Here is a 14,620-nt window from a genome sequence, read left to right as displayed (position 1 = left end):
TAAAGTATAAACTAAAATATATTGCATTGGACCTTAAGACTTGGGCAATTTTGATTTTACTTTTACTTTCTCAGTCTTAACTGTATACCTCTGCAATTTACGCAGCAGTGTGGAATTTGAATGGGCAGCAGATGTCTAGGTTTGTGCTCCAGAAGCTTAGTCAGTTTTATGAGCCGAGTGAGCTCCTCTCAATGTCACAACCATGTCCTTTGATTAACACCCTTCAGGCCTGCTGCTGTGTGCCACTGGACCACTCAGGAGGTAGCAAACTGGTTGCTGTTGGCTGTCTCTCTCTGCTCCTGATAGTGGTAACATCTATCTCTTCCATCTTCTCATGCTCAGGACAGTGCCCCAGCAGAATTACTCCTTACCTACCTCTGTCTTGCCTGAGACCTTTGTGAGAACCCTTTGCCTCATGTCTTACTGTCATATATTTGAGAAACCAGCATGCTCTCTGATCCTCTCTGCTCGGCAGCTCAACTCTTTGCCCCTGAATTTACAGCAGTGCTATTCATGGGGGAGGAAATACCATTAAGAGTCAAAACTTACAGACAGACAGAAAAGCCCAGAGCACAGTAATGCAAAATAGTACCTGTATGCACCAGACTGCTGCTGTTCCCTAGAAAACAGGACAGTTGTTTGAACTCCTTGAAAACTTCTTCAAATTTCTCTGCCTATCCTTGTGTTTATCTGTGATGGTCTGTACTGACATGGATACCAAAACCCTGGAGTAAGAGGGTGCCTGGGACTGAGAGAGGTCAGCTGCAAGTCAGCTTCTTTTCTGTGCTGTACCAAGATCTGTAATGTTAGCTTTTAAATTTAGATCTATTTGAACAGAATTTTCTATCTTCTTTTTCAGCGTTTGAAGACAGCTTCCATTTCACTGCAGCAGAAGGATAATAAGGACCCCAGGCAATGCAGCTCTTGCTGACCTATTTCTTTAAGTGTAGGATTGGCATCAATACTGGGATGGGACAGGAAAACATTCCTTTAAAATTCTGCCGAAAACACCCAGGCTCCACCATAGACTGCATGTTTTCATCCTTGTTTGCTAGTAGACAGATGCTACTGAAATGGTTGGCATCTATCAAAAGAAAGTGTTCTAAAGGTGGTTTTCTGATTTGTAAGTATTGTAATAAATAGGACGAGTCTGGGGAGCTCATTACATGGATGAATTTATAAGACTCTAGGCAGGAAAAAAAGCAGAATCATGACTACACAGCAAGACTGAAAAACTCAGTTCCTACATTTTATACAGAGATTGCAGAATCTGAAGAGACAGAACTTCAGTGTTTTGAATCTCACTGGAAAATGTACAGAATCTCCCGACTGAATGGCTTTTTTATTTCATCTTCCATTGTGAAAGCTATAGAGCTAAGAGATATCTCTGAGCTATGAGGATAAGTCTACCAAATTGTAGGCCAAATCTCAACCTCTCCTTCTGCCTTTCTTTGGCTGTTCTAATTAAACAAGCACTCTGGGGTGGTACCTAAGGCTTGGTTCTTTGGAGAGTGGGGGTGACGCATTCCTGTTCATAGACATTCTTGGTCTTCATAACCCAGAAGTGGCTTATAGACGTATTTTCCTGCTAGCTCCACCACCTCTGAGAGCCAGGCCTGTTCTGTCATACTTCATTTCAGGTTGTTGAATTCCATTGTATTCTTGGAGACTGCTTGTTCTGATGCATACTAGTACTATGTGTCCAGGGTAATTGCTAATAAAGTATGTAAAACTTCCTTCATCAGCTTGTTCCAGTCATGAAAGTAAAAATGCATTTATGGTCAAATAAGCATGACTGGCCTGCATATTATACTTTAAATATAAATACCACCTTCTATGTCTGTAAGTTGAATTTTCTGGTAGACCCATACACAGGCTCAGACAAATTACTGAAATAAAGAATTTTGGAAAGGCTATGTCTGATATTTATTTTTTTTTTTACATTTCATGTGAATTATATATGCCACATAATAGAAATCTGGCTTGTCCTTGCACACTTGCAAAGAACTGTTAGACTACTGAAGTAAGAAAACACAAATTACTAGCACTCCATGAAAGGATAAACATGCTGAGGTGCCCTCTGTGATGTAATTCCTTTTGGATGCGTTAGATGTTTTGCTGCATGCATTTGCTCTGAGCATGTCCTCTGAATAGCTTTCTCTGTCAGCAAGTCCTGTCATGTTTATAGGGATCTCTTTTATGGGTTCTGGGAAAGCTAAGAAATGTATTTGCTTCAAGCGTAACGCAGAGGGACTTGTTAAAGCAAAATAAATCCCATGTTACTACAGTATGCAAAACTGGACCACAAGATTACAGTTGGGCTAACATCCTGAAATGAAATAGTTAACTGAGGAAGAGAAAATGCAGCTTTTTGAACATTAGTAAACTGGCAAGTTTAATGAAAGGTAGAAGAGGCAGGTGCATTCAGAGTCAGCTTGTTATGAAGGAGGCTACTTTTACTCATCTGTGTCAATGCCTCGTTAGCCAGCCCAGTCCAGGCTCAGATCAGGAAAAACAGTGATTTGCTAGACATTAATCACTATATAACAAGGAGTTTTCTGGGATGCTTTCCAGCTGACCACCAGCAGCTAAATGAGGTTTCTAGAGGAGATAGGCTGCTGTTGCCAGTCCACAGGGAAGCCTGGCCAAAGAGCCTTGACTCAGTTTCCCTCGATCTAGACAACTAAGGTGACCCATTCTGCAATCAGCAGCTTTTATACTTTGTCCTAATCATCTGTGACAAAGCCCTGGGCTCTTCACATAGCTGCAGAGGCTCCCTACCTCCTTCTGCAACTTCTTGCAGCTCTGCTTCATACAAGCTTCACAGGATTGTTCACAGAGCAGCTCTGTTGAGAAAAGGGAAGGAAAATGCTGAAATAAAGTAGACTCTGGTTTAACAAAGCATACAAATCCCTCTACCAACCCCTCCCCCCAAAAAACCCCAACCCTGCCCACTTTTAAGCGTATTTATGTGCTTGTAAACTTGCAGATACATACCGATTCTCAAGAAAGTGGGGTAGGAAATTCCAAATACCCACAGAGGTGGGGTTAATGTTGCATCTGGCTTCAAGATATAGCTTCTTCTGGTTGACAGGGCGATCACTGACATTTGAATTTTGATGGCTGAACAAAGGCGGCCTGTCGAAAGGTGTTTTACTTACACAGCAATGTGCATACAGCTCCTGGAAATTGTTGGGAAGTGGAACAGTTTAATGTTGTTAATACTGCTTAAAACCATTGAAAGAATTGGCTTTTACTACTGTTTGGTTTCTTTTATATCATTGGATTGTTATCGTGCCACTGGCTGCGCTCACAAGAATGCAGGGTGTGATCATGCAGCAGATGGTGGTAAAATAAAGGGCCCTTTACAGGGAGGCAGATATAATAAACTATAAAAACGTACATATAATAAACTGTAAACCCATACGCAGAGACATTTAGGAATATAGTCACCTTTAAGTCATCCAAATTCTATCAAATAACAGTAGAGCTTAGCACTTGATATAAGCCAGTAAATGCTTTTGAGGCAAGCTGCTTGTTTGCTCTCACAACATCATCATTATTTATCATCCCTGCCGCGCCACGTGTGTGTCAGATGCTGTAGACTCCATATATGGGTCAACTAAATGTGCCCAGGAACATTCATGGGCCCAGAGGCACTGGCACAGCATGCCCTGTGCCCAGAGCTGGGACACGAAATGTCTGTGAGCCTGCTGCCTGTAGGAGCGCTCCCTGGAGCGTACAGCATCCAAGCCAGGCTTGGGAATTGCTGGGGATAGTGCTAATTGTTACAGGCCAAAATAGTGCAAGGAAGCATTATAACAGTTTATTAATGTAACCAACTGAATTTCTGCATATTCCTGAATATTTCAGTTTAGTAGTATATACCTTTAGCTGTGTTTTACTGTGAGGCTTAACTTTGCTTTTCACACATCATAAATATATTTGATAATCTTTAGCAGAGGCAGTTGGATGCCATAAATATACATCTATATATATATATATAAACATATACACAGCTCAGTTCTTCACATTAATTCAGCAATTCACCTCAAATTTAAAGATAATTTCTTGCATTTTCCAAACTCATTATCATGTTTTTTATCTTTTCAGTTATATGCCATGTTTAATGATAGAAAAAATTAAGAAGCAAATGTTGCTCATGTTTTCTTCTCCACTGCTCCTCTTCAATACAGAAAAATCTGTGTTGCCCGAAAAAGAGCTTGTCCATACCTTATCTGACAGAGAGGCCGAGGCTTATGGGTACACAAATATACCTGTTTCACTCTGCTTAAAAAAACACTAAGCTATTTACAATAATCACACGTAGGAGTTTGAAATAAGACCAAAGGGGATAAAATCAGCCCATTAATCCTGTTAGCTGATGCTGTGACACAAGATCGTGATGTATTTGCCCAAGTTCATTATCCCACTGATGGCACCCTAACAGAACCTCATATTCATTTTCCTGTTTGGCAAACGGCTAATCATGAAAATTTGTTTTCTGAGATACAGACTACATTGTTGTGATGCCTCTCAGAAAGATGGTATGATTTTATATGCTGCATGGGCTGGAAGGAAACCAAAGAAATTTTGCTGTATTTTGCTATCATTCTGCTACAGGCAACAGCAGAAAAGCAGACATGCTCATGTCAGAGCTAGCTGGCTTCTTTGCTCCCAGCAGTGTTCCAGTGGCCACCTGCCCTTGGAGACCTTGCAGGGACCTTTGTTGTGCTTCAGCCTGGGGGTGAGCACTCCTAATGGTAATCCTCTGCAAACTGAGGATGTATTTGCTTGTATTGTTCAAAAATAAAGCACCTATGTTTTTATTAATCATAAAAGTATTTTAAGAGTTCAATCAGAAGTGTGAAGTTGTTCCAAAACTGTGAGTAGAGGATATTCTGTCTGTCCATCTTCTTGCCAGAGGTGTTGTCTCCTCTGGTTTACTCTACTTGAGGCTTAGAAGACTGAATCTTTGCAAACAGCAAGGAATTCAATAAGACCCGCACCTACTTCCCCTCTGCTGTACCATGTAAGTCAGGAAGGGAAAAAAAAAAAAAAAAGTCCCACCAAAATAAACAAAGCCAAGAACTTTCACAGCATGGGGATATCTTGATACAAACATAAGCCCATCCCTTTCCAAGGTTAATTGATACCTTAAATATTGCAGTGCACTTAGTTATTAGTACTATAGCATTCAGGTATAGAAAGGGTTATATGTGCTGAAAATGTTTCATGTTTCCATTGGTCACAGAACCATCATTCCAGATTAGCAAAGCCTGATCTCTGGTGTAGATTTGCAGAATTTTATAGCACTATGGTTTATGTTAATTAGGTATCCAGTACAGTATTTGTACTCATAGAAAGATTAATTTTGTTGAGAGCAGAACCTGCTATATTTCTGATCTTTCTCCCTTCATAATTGTGCCTTTTGAAAGAATCCATAAGCCCTATCTCCCTAAAAATTAAATAAATTGAAAAGCAGCAAGGTGTTTTCCAAGTAACCTACATACTACAGCAATATAATCAAATTCCTAAAACACATGATCCATAATGATGGGCAACAACTATTTCATGCTGTCATGGCAACAGGAAATCTTAGGGTTGCAAATCCATAATTTAAACAGATTATGTTGAGAGTGCAAAGGGGTTTTATACTACAGCTGCAACCATAATATACACAGTACACAGTTGCTGGCTACTTCACAACCTGTATATAACCTCTCTTTTTTCATTTGTCCTGCTTTTCATGGTTTTTTTTAAGCCTCATTCCTGTGTGTGATGTTCTTTTCTTTAAGAATTTGTTAGTCTTTCATTTCATCGTCGAATTTTTATTAATCTGATTTCACACTAGTTTATAATATGCTTTTATGAGATGGGGGGGGGGTTTGGCCACATACTTATTTTGCAACAGCAATTTCAGCTCTTCTTTTAAGGAGTATGTTGTTTTGTGTCAAAACTATTTTTTTGATTTAATGTTATCACTGCATATTATCTTCGAATTATAGGTATCTAGACACCGTTCCCTTGAATAAAATGTCCTTTACCCCAAGCACTGTTGATTATTATCTTTATGGGTCATTTTGGTTTTGGGTTTTTTGGTTTTTTTTTTCATTCCTCCGAAGCTTGGTAAGAAGCAAGCAAGAAGTAACAAGGAATAGAGAGGTTTTCATGTTTTTTTCTCTGACAATTACTCCTGTGATTTAGGAGGTTGACTTTTCCAGTGTTTGCCTTCATTTAACTTTGAGCAGCCATATCATTAGCCATAAAATACTGGTTTGTAACATAAAAATACAGTTGTCTTTTACTGTGATCAGTGACAAAATTCCTATAATCTTCTGGGGAGCCAAGATTTTAAAGTAAAAGGATGTTCTGTTCTAAGCAAAGGAGGCATGAACAAATTATGCAATGTTCTCTCTTGATCTAAGATGCAAGATTGCTCTGCTAGTCACATGGAAGAGAATGTCTCCCCATCCTAAATTTATCCTTAGATAGCAATCATGGAGGAGGAACATTGTCTGAGTAGATATGTCTTGTTAACACATTTCATAAGGCTGAAGGGAACTCCTGGATACGTGCCATCACCAGAAATTGTGTCATAAAGTTAATAAAGCTTTATCTTAAAGCTGCGCAAGTTATTTGCCTCTTCATTACTCATACTGAAAGGCCATTCCTGTAAATATTCCTCTAACTCCCAGCCTAAACTGAGTCATACCACATATCCATTTGTTCTCATGTTAGTGTCGTTCCTTGGCTTTAATAGGTCTTCCCTCCTCCTGCTGTCAACCTCTAATATATTTAGAGAGAAAAATCCTGTCTTCTCTCAACTCCACGTTGAAAGCTGAGCTCCTAGTCTCTAAAGCCTACCTTTTCTTAATTGATCTAATGGCTGTTTTCTGCATTTCTTCCCATTTGAATTCAATTGTCCTGAACAAGAAGGAAATCAGACAAGTGCATTTCACAGGGTATTTGGTGCCGTATTGGGTCCACATCACAGAACTTGTGTAAGATCCATAGCTCCAGATCCACTTTGTTCTCAAATACGTTTTTGTGCTATATGTCACAAAGTGGAAATAAGCCATGGTGATATCTTCCTCACCTCTTAAGATTTTGTTTGTTACATTTTAGTGTCACTACATGTAGAAATAAAAGCAAACAAATATTACCAAGAACAAAACTCCTGATACATGTGAACAGAAGTCCTGGCCTTATTTTTGTCCATAATTAATAAAGAGCAAATCCTTATACGGTTTATGCAGGGCATCATATGAGGTGTCAATAATAGGAAACGTTCAGTCCCCTTGAAGTCCCAGTATGGCATAGCAGAGACCTTAAGCTGAAAGTCAGGTTTGTTGGATCACTATTCTGACATGGTCGGCTGAAAATAAACCTTTAATTATTTCTGGATTATAGTCATTCAAAATATGAATAAAATTAATTTGTGGCTCTGTTCAACCTGGATCTGAAAAGCTCATATCTCCACAGAATCGTGGCATCTAAAATAACTCTGTCCATTAAGAAATACTGATTTTGGGTTTTGTAAAGGTACGACTGAGTTAGAAAGCTATAGCTAGATTTGCAAAACTAGAAGTCTTAGCAAGGACTTGCAGCAAAACTCTGAAATAATAAATATTGCCATAAAATCATTACTGACTAAAGATAGGGTTTTATCTTTCTAAGTTCTTATCTAGAGTAGCACATATAATGTACAGAATAGACACAGCCTGAGTTTATCTTACACATATTATTTCACAGTGCTGTGGAATGTTATAAATTAGCTCTTGAGACTTCAGGGCTTTTCCAGAGCAAGACTAATTTGCATTAGAACACACACCCTGAGGCTTCATTCCTCTGGTGTAGCTCTAGTCATAAAAGCCACACAGACTCATAGGCTCATTCAGGCTGAAAAGGATGCTGGAGGTCTCCTAGTCAAACTCCCTGGGTGAAGTGGGGCCAGCACTGAATTCACAGCAGGTTGCCCAGGCTTTTTCCACAACACCTGGGTAACTTGTTCCAATGTTTAGTTTTCCTTATTGAGATTTTTATTTTCCTATATTTGAAGTCAGAAACTCCCATTTTAATGTATGACCATTGTTGTCTTGCTGTCGTCATACACCTCTATAAAGGGTTTGGTTCCATCTTCCTGGTAACCACCTCTTAGGTACCAGGGGAGTGCTATTGGGTCCCCTTGAAGGCATCTTTTCTCCAGGCTGAAGAAGCGGCCTTCCTTCAGCTGCTCCTCACAGGGCAAGTGCTCCCATCCCCAAGCATCCTGGCAGTCCTGATGATCAGATGATCATCAGTTCCCTGCTCTCTGAAGAGAAGCCTTGTCAAGCTCTAAGTGCAACTGGACCAAGGATCCCAGGACTGGACCAGGGTCAGCCCTGTATCTCACCCTCTGAAGAAAAGCAAGGGCCTTTATAAGGGAGGTCTATAATGCTGGTTCTGACGTCAGCCTCGAGTTTCCCCTTCCCTTGTCCTTCCTTGCTGCTCAGTGCTTCAAGGCTGTGTGAACTCAGCCGCTTGTCTCTTTTGTTTCTTCAAAGCCTTGCTCCTGTGGCTGCTTAGTTCTGTGCATGGAAGCAAAGCTTTGAAATTGATGCTGTGTGACCACAGCATCCAAGTAATGGGTATTTAAAAAGATATGTGAGCACTGGGGAAAAGGCAGAGAGGATGGGCTGAGGGAAATGCTCGTCTGTTTAAAATGTCAAGGCTTAAAATACTGTTCCCCAGGAATTTCAGGGAGCTTTGAGCTCAGCCAAGAGCTGCCTGCTTGTCCCACTTTAGGCATTTTGTCTTCATAGAGCTGTGGCCTGCTTAGAATGGGGATGTTTTTTCCCCTTGTTCTGGATTTGCATGCCCTTAACACTGCTTGTTTGGAAATTCTGATTTATTTCTTTTAAATTATGAAAATATTAATACAATAATGTACACTCCTGAGCGTATATTTGTCAAGTTGAACCTAAATTTACAGGGTCTGTTGGAGGCATGAGGTGTTTACATATCTGACGGGTACACATAGACCTTAACCCATTGAATAACTGTCTTCCCACTGGTTATAGCACAGTCTTGATGCTCCCTCCATTCCCCTTTGCAATTAACTGATGAATGCATTGTGTGTTATTCCTTATGGTCTGTAACGTTCATATTACTGCAATTTAATTAAAACAATTAATATTCATGTAGTAATAAATGATAGCAGCAATTTTGTGAACAAAATGGTTTTGAAAGTACCCTATGTGCATACAAATGGTTTAATTTAAATAAATATTATAATTAACATCTTATTTGTAACATAAATCAGGAAATGCTTACAGAGCTCTGTGTCACGCAGTACTTTTGAAAGAGGAAGCTCCAGACATCTGTAAACATGCAAAGAAACAGGGGTGAGGGGAAGAATGATGCAGTCACTGTACTGTTTTCTATCATTTAAGCTTCCAAGGTACACACAGTCATATAATAGAAAGCAAGATACAGGAACAAAGGAAAGGAAGGTAAAGATGGGAAGCCAAAAGACCGAAATCACACTCCTGTGGCAAAAAAGATGAAACTCAAATTACCATGAGGAGGTGCCGAGTTTGGATCCTTTCACTTGTCACCATTTCATTGCATTATTTTTAGTGGGAAGCTCAATATGAAGCCTTTGCTGGATGACAAATGTCACCGTCTTCCTGCAGATCTACAATTCTAAGCTATCAGGTGTGGAAAAACAACTGACATGCACAAGGACATCCTCTCACTGGGTCAGGGTGGGAGAGCATTTCAAATATTAGTTCTGTACTCTGGCTTCCCCATAAAGATCTTGTTGGCAACATCAAAATTATTCTCAGCTAACTAAAGCTCCATCTACAATAATTTGTTGTTTGAAAGCACTGTTCTGCTTTAAACAGAGTAGTGCCAGGACTTGAGAGGATGGGATGAACCTTTTTCTGGGTTGTTCCTTCCTGCTTGCTTTTATTAAGAAGGGCTTCTGCTGATCCAGTTTCTCATCTGAGCAGAAATGGTCTGCAGGGGCGATTCTCTTTGCTCTGTGCTGGTTTCCACTAGAGTAACATGACTGTTCCCTATGTGGGAAGGAATTTTTTTTTAAATATCCCTCAAGACAGCCTTTCCAATCATCACCTGTTCTGTTTCTTGCCTCTTTCTTCCCTCTCCTGCCCATTTATTTCTTCTTCTCTCACACATCGTGCCTGGATTTCCAGAGAGAACTAGGTAGGACCCTCCATAGATCCACTGTTTCTCTAGAAACATTTATGCACCATACCAAATAAAGAAGGAATACCTACCTTTTTTTTTTTTTTTTCTTTTGAAGCATAGATATCTCAGCTACAGCAGAATAATTCCCGAAAGGCCACAGTTGTATGTTCACGCTTAGTAAGTACTGGTATACTGCATGGATCTAAAAGGGTTCCCTTTTGCCTAGGAATCTGAAATGCATGTGCCCTGCCCAAATGCTGATCATCCCCAGCTGCTTGTCCTAAGTAGCAAGCAGTGCAGGTGTAGGGAATTTGCTCCTATTGCTGTGTGCATTCTTGTATGGACAGAGACTGCAGAGTACTGGGGTAAAGGAGCTATCTTCCTGCCATGTTAAAACCCATATTGGGATTTTGCTGTTCTCAACAAAGCTTAACAATTTTAGGAATCAAGATATAAACAATTAAAAGCCAGTCTAATCTGCAACTTAACAATTAGGATATTTGTATTGGGAACAGGCTAGGATTCTGCTCCTTTCTCTCTGGTCTTTATCTAACACTAAATGGCTGCATTTGTTAGGTAGTAGATAGAAGTCCTGACTAGCTTACACTCTCTGCATCATTTGATAAGAGGTAGCAATTATGTCTGGAGTTTTCTGTAACTGAGGAAACCAAGGTAGATTGATAGTGTTATGTCCAAAATTTTACATACAGTTAGCTACTCATCAGCCTGAGAGATGGAATTTCAAGAAGCTGATGTTTTTCTGAAAGAGTCATTGCATTGAATGTTGCTGTATCCTTATTCTGGTTCATTATTATTTAGACTGAGAATCTGTGTTCCTATGTGGAAAGTGGGAAGGGATGGACAATCCCTTCTTCAGATGCAGAAGGGATTGTAGAAGAGACATTGCATAGATTAAACTAAATAAATATTGACAAATTACAAAATATATTTCATATACTACTTATTAATATTTCATGGAGGTTTATTTGGGTCTGGTTTGAGGTTATTAGCTTTATTTTTTGTCTAATTTATTGTCTGCTGGTTCTACATCTTGTTAAGAAACAGTTCTTGCCTTGTAAAATGCTTCCTGGTATTCAAGCTAGTACTCTTGCATGATGATAAACGAACGTATTGTCGGGCCTGGGGACTTTGAGGGCAATATTTTAGATGATTGGAGTACAGGCACAGAAAGTCTAGAAGAACGCTGTTGTAGACAGAAGAAACCTTTGGAGTTTACAAAGAAAGGATATTGGATAGGATTCATTTCCCGAGAAGCCTTTCATTAGGAAGCCTGTGTATTTTTCATGCTTGAGCTGTTGTGAAGCAATTTGTAGGTTGTGGTTCTTCCCTCAAGGCAAGGCTTATGTTTAAAGCATCAGTGTGATATTATGAATAGATTTCATTTAGAAGGCAGGCCAAATGAAAACATGTCTGTTTCTTTCAGGAAATTCTGATGCATCTCTTCATTTACATCTTGTCTCATCAGGAAATTTATTGGCCCTTGGAGAGCTGCCAAGGTTTAATTTGGGTTAATTCTTCATTTTTTTTCTTCATTAAAATGGCATAGCAAACCCCAATAATTTGCTATCTAATTTTTTTTCTTTATCACTTTGCAGTATGCAGTTTTCAGTTATGTTTCTGGACCATGTTACTTCAGCATAGCAGTAGATTTCTGTCCTGGTTGTGGTTCAGGTTTAACTTGAATTACATTGCCTCTCCAGTCCCAGAAGGACCTCTATTAATGATCTTGTAACAGTATAAAAGGAGTTTGGCAAGAGAAAGAAAGTAATTCCAATGATCATCATGCCAAAGTACTGATGTGGATGTTGTGGAAAACTGTTTTGGCTGGATACCAAATCGTTAGTCATCTGAATAACTGTTCTAACTTCTGTACTCCAGTAAAATGTACCATTCATGGTAGCACCTACTTCAAAGCAGTTGCTTGATTTTTGTCCACTCTAGCAGAGAAATAAGTCACTAAATCTGCAATTCTGTTGTGTACAAACCAAAGTGGAGGAGTGTGTGGCCCTATGATAAGGGAATCAGCTGATCGACAGCTTATTCAAAACATTTCTTTTGCAGAGTGGGTGCAAGAGACAAATTAAAAATGAAGCTAAACACATTGGCTTAGTTTTTAAGACTTTAGAGCAACACAGGAAGTAAAACCCAACCAAAAATGTCTGAGTGAAGAAAAAGTTTGAGCACTTTGGGCAGTGAGAGGACAGCCAATGGTACTATCTGAGAAGACATTAACCAAAAGAGCAGTCAAGCAGCTTGTGTGCAGCCAAACAGGCTGAAAAGCCCTAACAATCTAGCTAGTTTATCTCATTAGCTTCCTTTTTATGTAGTAGTAGCCATGAAGGGCCTGGCAGTGAAAATAAAGGTTAACCTTTCCATACAGGTATAGCACTGAACTCACCTCTCCCCAGAAGAGGGGGCTTAATGTGGTCTGATGTAAGCTTGTTAACCTCCAAGTCCCTGTATAACTTATTCTAGCCTCTTGTCTTGGCTACAGCAACCCTCTTTGTGGTACCTAAGGCCCAAAGCGCTGCTCAGGGTGCTCTTTGCTCTAGCCATTCCCCTGATGTGGTCCCCTCGCTTTCCTCCCCACCATCTAGCATCAGGGGCAAATTTACCAGTGACTTGGAGGCTGAGGGACTCTTCCAGCTCCCACTGGAGTCAATAGTTTCTTAAACCCCTTCTTCATTCATCAACTATGTAATACTGTCTACTACACTATGTCCACTGGCAATTTCCTCTACAGTCTGCTTATTGATCTTTCAAGGAGTTCTTTCCTGGCTTTCAGGTTTTCTTCCAGTCACTTTCTGCTGTATGAGAAAAGGGCTGAAAAGCAGAAGCCTAGCCAGTGGTTTGTTTAAAACCTAACCATCTCACCTGACATGGTGCTCTGGGTTTTGCAATACTTCTGTTCTAAAGTCTGTCTCTTTTCTGCATACCATTCACATTTAGTAAGTAGCATCAGGTTTTGAATTCCCCTGCTTTTAAATATTGTTTTGTGTAGGAGTCCTTTAGTTCCCTGAAGATCATGATGCCTATGTCACGCTTCTTTCAAAAGGGGGTGGAAGTTTCCGTTAATATTTTCTGATTTTCTTGATTCCAGGATTTTTTGCTTTAGACTCATAGTTCTATTTATTAATGATAGATACAACTGTTGTATCAGTGTTTCCACTGATATGTTGGCAAAAATGGTCTAGTGAACATTGAGATTATAATACATTGAGAAGGTAATAACAAAAGTTGTTGAAGCACTTAAACTAAGCACTATGAAGGTAATATAGACATTATGAATAAAGTGATTGTTTTTCTTGTTATGATATTTTGTTAGGCTCTACTCTTAACTCTCTAATATGCCTCCTAGGATTTGACAAAGCTTGTTCAAAACCTCATCTTAGATAGTTATCAGCTTTTTGCATCAAGCAACATAAATAGATTCTCAGTATAGTTTAAAATAGGTTAAGAGAGTATGGCAGTTATAACCATATAATTGTGTAATGTGCTATATAACACAATTACTTGAATGTGCAGAACAAGACAATTGGCTTTCTAAAGATGGAGACGTTGACTGGATTTCAGTGGTACTTAAGCATATAATTTCTGCTTGAAATGAACAATGCTCCATTAGCTTTTGGTGGATTCTACGCTTATAGAAGAGCCAAAAAAACATTTATTTTAGAGGGCAGAGAATATATCAATTTGCAGTGGCTCCCAGAGGTTTGCATGTTATGCCCAGTTGTGTTATGCTGCCTCTCTAAGTCTTAGAACCTTAGGATCCCTGTTAGGTGAAGAGAAAGTTGCATGAAACAGCCTGGGCATATCAAGAGGACATTCCTCCCACAAGTGCTCTCCTACAACAGGTGTTTCATTCTTGAAGTCCAGTGACAAGGCATGGGATGAGGAAGGGCATCTAGAAACAGGTTAATGTCTTTGTGTGTGTGTGTGCATAAGCTAAAAGCTGTGTCAGTAGAGTTAAATACAAAGTACTTAAGGCAAACCCCTGCCTGGTTTTATCCCAGCAATATGGGACATCAATCCATAAGAGCAGTAAGAGCAAGTAGGATATTTTTTTGTTACCATAAAGTTCCCTGTGGTATCCCATGCTGTGATACATAAAGTGAAAGGAGGGTTGGGGTGGCGGGGGAAAGGAGCACCTTGATTCTTATTTATCACTCATCCAGGGACAATGATTCTTACAACAAAACAATGATACCACACATTTTGAAAGTAAGTTATATCTCTTCTTCATCAAACAATGTAATTTATCTCCCCCTAGAATGCTGTGTTACTATCCAGGAAATACTAAACAAACATAACTTGAATCTTTCATAGATGCTCTTTAGATCTCTGTCTTTGGTGTCACATATACCAATTGTGAGCTTTGACAAATGAGAAGATAAGAGAGAAA

The 14,620-nt window shown here is 39.5% G+C and overlaps 1 long non-coding RNA gene across 1 annotated transcript; it reads right to left on the bottom strand.

The window, feature by feature from the left end:
• Positions 1 to 2,509: 2,509 nt before the first annotated feature.
• On the bottom strand, positions 2,510 to 9,359 carry LOC130149494 (uncharacterized). Its single transcript, XR_008821933.1, has 3 exons — positions 9,316 to 9,359; positions 2,998 to 3,182; positions 2,510 to 2,846 (listed from the first exon to the last, which is right to left on the bottom strand). It is a non-coding gene; the product is annotated as an uncharacterized LOC130149494 (long non-coding RNA).
• Positions 9,360 to 14,620: the final 5,261 nt, after the last annotated feature.

Source organism: Falco biarmicus, chromosome 5 (genome assembly GCF_023638135.1).
Source record: "Falco biarmicus isolate bFalBia1 chromosome 5, bFalBia1.pri, whole genome shotgun sequence".
Taxonomy (NCBI): domain Eukaryota; kingdom Metazoa; phylum Chordata; class Aves; order Falconiformes; family Falconidae; genus Falco; species Falco biarmicus.
This window is presented reverse-complemented; position numbering and strand designations above follow the sequence as displayed.